We start from the raw sequence: 6,773 nt of genomic DNA, 5'->3' as shown, positions 1-6,773 counted from the left end.
TGATTCTGGCTCCTTATCTGTACATGGATAACTAATAGCACAGCCTCGGAGGTGGCTGTGAAGATGAAGGGCAGCAGAGTAAGCCTGCTCAAAACAGGCCACTTTGGCCTGAGGATTATTTTGAGCTAAAGGTACACAGCAAGTGAGCTGACCAGCTCTCTTTTCTTCCTAAAAGCAGGAGATAAACTGCCCTATGGCTTTCCTGACGGCTCAAGTGGTAAACAATGCAGGAGACACAGGGGACTGGGGTTCGATCCCTGAGCAAGGAAGATGCCCTGGAGGAGAAAACAGCAAGCCACTCCAGTATTCTTGCCTGGAAAATCCCATGGACAGAGGAGCCTGTCGGGCTACAGTCCAGGGGGTTGGACACGACTGAGCAGGCATACACTGTTGGAATTGGAAACCGGCCCATGAGAGATGTCCTCCTACTGAAAGGAAACAACGATACCATCAAGGGTGGGAAGGGGAAGGCAAGAGACTTCTGTGCAAGCAGACCTTGTTAAAATAACTCTTATCTTTCTTTAGCTTCCCTGTTTATTTTAGTTAGTTTTCCACAATTACCTGTCTTTGTTCATAATAAGGTCTTTATTTCCTTATGAGGGCTTTCCTGTCACATTAAAATTATAGTAAATAAATATGTATGCTTTTCTCTGGTTAATCTGCCTCATGTAAATTTAAATCTAATGCCCAAATGAAAACTCTAAGTTGTTCAGTCACTAAGTCATGTCCTACTCTTTGTGATCCCATGGACTGTAGCACACCAGGCTCCTCTGTCCTCCATTGGCTCCCAGAGTTTGCTCAAATTCATGTCCATTAAGTTGGTGATGCTATCTAACCATCTTATCCTCCACTGCCCCCTCCTCCTTTTGCCTTCAATATTTCCCAGCTTCAGGGTCTTTTCCAACAAGGCTCTTCATCTCAAGTGGCCAAAGTACTGGAGCTTCAGCTTCAGCAACAGCCCTTCCAATGAATATTCAGGGTAGATTTCCTCTGAGATTGACTGGTTTGAGCTCCTTGCAGTCCAAGGAACTCTCAAGAGTCTTCACTAGCACCACAATTCAAAAGCATCAATTCTTCAGCCAAAGGTTAGGTAAAATTTTGTCTCCTCTACAGGGATTAAACAGGATAACTATGTATCTGAAACACCTTCATATGGAAGAAACACTATTATTATCTACTAAATATGTGCATATACGTGAATGGTAAATGCCAAAAAAAAAAAAAAAAAATGCTCTGGAAGGGAGCATGCAAAAATGGTAGTAGTTGTCATTCTAGGGAAGGGGAGTGAAATTCAGGGGAAGGGATGGGAATGATGGGTGACTTTTACTATTTACTCTGTATTTTTCTGAATTTTAATTTTTTTCAATGAGAATTTCTTCATCAATGAATTATTTGTGGAACTTTAAAAGTGATATATAGGGAATTCCCCAGCAGTCCAGTGGTTAGGACCTTGAGCTTCTACTGCATGGGGCATGTTTGATCCCTGGTAGGGAAACGAAGATCCCACAAGCCTCATGACCCAAAAGCCATGTGAAACAGCCAAATAAAAAAAATTTTTAATTAAAAAAACTGACATATAAAAGTCAACCTTTGCAGTAGTGTTAGAAAAATCACATCATGTACTAAAAGTACCTATCATTTAATCAAGTAAAACAGGTTTTGTATTTTCTAAAATAACCTGAAAATATCTTTTAAAAAATATAAGTCTGATTTTTTTTTAAACCATATCGATTTTACCATAGGAGAGGATTGCCTTAGGAAGTAGCTAAAACAGTGTCATAGGAAAATGTATTAACGTGCTCCAATCACAACGTCTTAGAAACCTCTTGTGGTGTAATTATAATGGAAGTTCTTACATGATGATGCCAACCTTTTTCATTACTGTGTCATTGTCTAGAGTGGTCATTGCTTTTAGTCTTCTGCAGTCATATCATCATGACTATTTGAGTTTCCACACCATAAACATATTTATATGACAAAAAAAGAAACATGCCGCTGTTGTTACTTCACCTAGGCCACAGCCATGCATTATTATATAGGACACGTTTTATTATAGGTAATAAAAGTCACAAAAATAAACTTTTAAATTTAAAGCCAATATTCTGCACTAGTCCAGAGTATTTCTGGTGACTTGTGCCTCACCTTTGGGAATATTAAAATAACAATTTACCTGAGCAGTTTATCCCTTATTACAAGGGTGTAAACTCTGGGAAGAGAAGCTGTGATAGAGATGCTTCTGGAGCTCCTATTCTCCCAGATGGAGCCTAACTGTACCCACGGAGGCCCCTGCTGACCCTTCCTCCGTTTCCAGGTATATAGAGAAAGCGCAGGGGCGGTAAAGGCTGAAGCTTGAGATTCCCCAGCTGATGAAATTGAGTCCAAGATAACTAAATTAGAGAAACTTCTTCAGTATGGTCAACCATTCACACTATCCCAAAGGAAATAAAGCCTTTTCCAGAGGGATATTAGCGGGGGCAGGGGTTGGGGACAGATGTGTGTGGGGTTGGGGGTGGTGAAGAATCCCCTTGCCAGTGCAGGAGACGGGGTTCGATCCCTGATCAGAGTAGTCCCACATGCCCAGGAGCAACTAAGCCCAAGGGCCACAACGACCGAACCTGTGCTCTAGAACCTGGGACCTGCAACGACTGAGCCCAGGAGCTGCAACTATTAAAGCCAGTAGGCCCTAGAGCCCAGGCTCCAGAACAGGAGAAGCCACCACCATCAGAAGCCACCCCAATGAGAAGCCCTCCCACGGCAACTAGAGAGTAGCCCTACTCACCACAACTAGAGAAAAGCCCGAGCAGCAATAAAGACTCAATGCAGGCAAAAAAAAAAAGAACAAACAAAAACGTCTGCCTTAAAAAAGAGAGAGGGAGAGAGAAAGGGAAGGAAAGGAGTGGCCTTTGAGGAACCAGCCCAGATGAAAGCTCCTGCGATTGCACAACATCACCACCAGGTGGCGCGCGGGAAAGCATCAAACTCGGGCCTCGGCGGACTACAGCAGTTCAGTCACTCAGTCCTGTCCGCCTGTTAGTGACCCCGTGGACTGCAGCACGCCAGGCTTCCCTTTCCATTACCGAATCCCGGAGCTTACGCATGTCCATCGAGTCGGACTACAGTCTTGCGTTAAAGCCACCAGCCCCTTCGGTTCCCTCCAGTAGTCAAACAAAGCAAGGGTGGTCTCGCTTTGGCAGCCCATATACTAAAACCGGAACCATATAGAGAAGGTTAGTATGGCCCCTGCGCAAGGATGACACGCGAATTCCTGAAGCGTTCCATATTTTGTGCCCTTCCCCACCGTCCAGACACCGTTTGCGTCTTAGCCCCCAAGGAAACGCTTTTTTGTCAAAACCACAACGCCTGGCACTTAATTCTGAACCTGTGATTTTTCACTCTAAAAAATAAAGCAAGGGTGACTGCAAACGCCGTGGAATTGTGCCGCATAGATAGCAGGGAATTGGGAGGGGCTCATAAAAGGGTTTGGGTTTCTGTTAGATGATTTAGGGAAGAGTTCATCAGGGTGAGGCTTGCTCTGGACCAGGTGCAGTCAGAAAGGAGGGGTAATTTGGTGATTATCTTAATGATTTTCATCAAAGGCATGACAGGAAGGGGACCAAGCTAACGCCGTCATTCAGAAGGAACCGTAAAGAAGCGGTAGTTAACGTGTTAGCTAGGAAATGGGGGGGCGGGGGGCCCGCGGGGCAGGAGGCGCGGAGTTTGGTTGTTTCTGTGGTTCTAAGAGCCGCTTTGGTTTGTGCTGAAGGCATGGTTGCAGAATGGTCTCTGTCTCACCCCACAGAGGGCTCTCAGGAGACAGTGCCTTTCTGAGAAAAGGTTTATGATTGGTAGTACTAAACCAGTTCCCAGCTATGGGGGCCAGGCCGGTTGCCAGCTGACAGCTGTGGAAACTTCTTTTTTTTTTTTTTTTTCCTTCACATGTTTCTGCATGTCCTCTGTTCCCCGCTGTCAGAAGGAGCATCCTAGGAAGTCATCCCCAGGGAAGCCTGTGGCATGGTAGCTAAATGGCTGGACCATGGCTTTAGACTGACCTGACTGTGCTTCTCAAGTCTACCATTCACACTGGCTGTGGGACCTTGGATAAGTACTTAACTTCTCTGTGCCTGTTTCCTCTTTTGTAAAAGAAAATAAAAATAGTACATGGAAACTGAAACTGGGAAACTGGGAGAATGAAATGAGATAGCATATGTAAAGCACTTACAACAGTGCCTAACACATGATAGGCATTTAATTAAGACTAATCTACCCTGTTCTGGAGGAGGAAATGGCAAGCCACTCCAGTATTATTGTGTGGGAAATCCCATGGACAGAGGATCCTGGCGGGACTACAGTCCATGGGGTCACAAAAGAGTCCGACACGACTTAGCCACTAAACAACAACAACCCTGTTCATTATTTGTCAAAGGTCACAATGCTCAATGCACTCTGGAAACCCATCAGGGGACTGAAGAATCAAGTAATATTCAGTTTGTAAAAACACTTCTACTGTCAGAAGATGCTCATGCATATACCACTACTATATATAAAGTGGATAACTACTGATAATAAGAACCTACTATATATAGCACAGGGAACTCCATCAATACTCTATAATAGCTTATATGGGAAAAAAGAAGGGATATATGTATTCACTTTGCTATTCACCTGAAACTAACACAACGTAAATCAACTATATGCCAGTAAGTTTTTTTAAATGTGTTCATTACATAATACTTTTCTTTTTTCTGACAACTTGAAAATAAAATCAGAATATTAAAAAGAAAACAAAAAAGATTACTCATAAATGAAGTTGAAGGGTTCTCTTTTATTTCTAGTTTGTCCAAAGCATATCTATTCCAGACTTAGTAAGAAGAGACTTGTATTCAAAAGGATTACTGCAAGGGGAGAGGGAAAATACTGCAGTGAGAGAAGGCTGTGACATAGGTTTGCCGCAAGCATCTCAGAGATGGGCAAAAGGATTTTCCTCTGTTATAGAGAGGAGTAAACAAGGCTGGGAAGGGCCAGACTCAGGGAAGTGGGATGAAACAGTGGTGTGAGGACTTCCCTGGTGGTCCAGTGGTTAAAAATGTGCCTGTCAATGCAGGGTACACAGGTTCAATCCCTGGTCCAGGAAAGTCCCACATGCCACAGAGCAACTAAGCGTGTGTGACACAACTCTAGAGCCCAAGCACCACAAGAGAAGCCACTGCGATGAGAAGCCTGTGCACCGCAACTAGAGAGTAGCCCCTGCTTGCCATCACTAGAGAAAGCCAATGAGCAGCAATGCAGACCCAGTGCAGTCAAAAATAAATTGAGGGGAAAAAAAGAAAAGAACTTAAAGAAGAGTGGTGTGAATGGATGGTTGATTAGAGAATATTTGACCCTGTTCTCAGAAGCTGTGTGTTGTGATGTGTGTTCAATCATGTCTGGCTCTTTGTGACTTCGTGGATTGTAGCTCACCAGGCTCCTCTGTCCTTGGGATTTTTCAGGCAAGAATACGGGACTGGACTGCCATTTCCTTCTCCCAAAGGATCTCTCTGACCCAGGGATCAAATCTGCATCTCCTGTGTCTCCTACAGATTCTTTACCATTGAGCCACTGGGGAAGCCCTTTCTCAGAAGCTGAAGTGAAGTGAAGTGAAGTCGCTCAGTCGTGTCTGACTCATTGTGACCCCATGGACTGTAGCCCACCAGAATCCTCTGTCCATGGGATTTTCCAGGCAAGAATACTGGAGTGGGTTGCCATTTCCTTCTCCAGAAGAGCTTCCCGACCCAGGGATAGAAACCTGGTCTCCCGCATTGCAGGCAGATGCTTTACCGTCTGAGCCACCAGGGAAGTCACTGAGGGTGGGCCAAAGTTCAAGGACCTCGAGGAAGGAGAGAGCTTACCCAAAGCTTGGTTAACATTAACCAAACTTTGGGTAACTTTGTTAACACATTAACATTGTGTTGTGTTTATTGGTAGGGACAAGCAGTTCAGCTAATCATTTATGAGGCAAAGAAAGGAAATCATGAGGGTCTATGTCTGGCCTTGTCTTGTCACAGTGAACAAGGGACATCTTGTCTACATTGGCCAGGAAAGGACAGGTCTTAGTATTAAGCAAAGGCTGCTGGGGGATTTCTGAATCCTCACCAATGTTTTCCAGGATAACAGGGCTCAGATAAGATTCAGCATTTATTCAGGTTGCAAATTATAATACATGTTTCCTATTTCTTAAATTGCTATGTTTTGCATAAAGGAGGAAATATCCTGAGAGATCATGAATCCTTACATAGAGGTGCGGGTCTGGAAGGCAGAAGGGCCAGGGAAGGGCTGGTTTATTTGCAAAGCCCTTGGCAAATTGAAGTGTTTAGAACGTATACCTTGTGTGGCGCTTGCATTTCTTCGGGCCTACAAGTGAATCCTGGTGACTCAGTGGTGAAGAATCCAGCTGCTAGTACAAGGAGACACTGGTTTGATCCCTGGGTCGGGAAGATCCCCTGGAGAAGGAAATGGCAACCCACTCCAGTGTTCTGCTGAGATAATCCCATGGACAGAGGAGCCTGACAGGCTACAATACATAGGGTCACACAACTGTGTGACTAAGCATGCATGCACGCACAAGTGGATCAATAAAAACTAAAACTTGAAATGAGGCAACATCCACACATATGTTGAAACCACATTTTAGTTCAAACCCTGTTGAGGGTCCAGCTCTCTTCCAGGGCTTTGGGGAGTCTCAGTGTTAAAATCCTGCTCAGCCCACACCCCCTGCAGGGCGATTGCTATGCTGCCTA

General features: G+C 44.4%; 1 non-coding gene across 1 annotated transcript; it reads left to right on the top strand.

The window, feature by feature from the left end:
- Window positions 1-3,178: 3,178 nt before the first annotated feature.
- Window positions 3,179-3,285, top strand: LOC122424101. The gene has a single exon (XR_006264300.1). It is a non-coding gene; the product is annotated as a U6 spliceosomal RNA (small nuclear RNA).
- The last annotated feature ends 3,488 nt before the right edge of the window (window positions 3,286-6,773 follow it).

Source organism: Cervus canadensis, chromosome 21 (genome assembly GCF_019320065.1).
Source record: "Cervus canadensis isolate Bull #8, Minnesota chromosome 21, ASM1932006v1, whole genome shotgun sequence".
Taxonomy (NCBI): Eukaryota; Metazoa; Chordata; class Mammalia; order Artiodactyla; family Cervidae; genus Cervus; species Cervus canadensis.
This window is presented reverse-complemented; position numbering and strand designations above follow the sequence as displayed.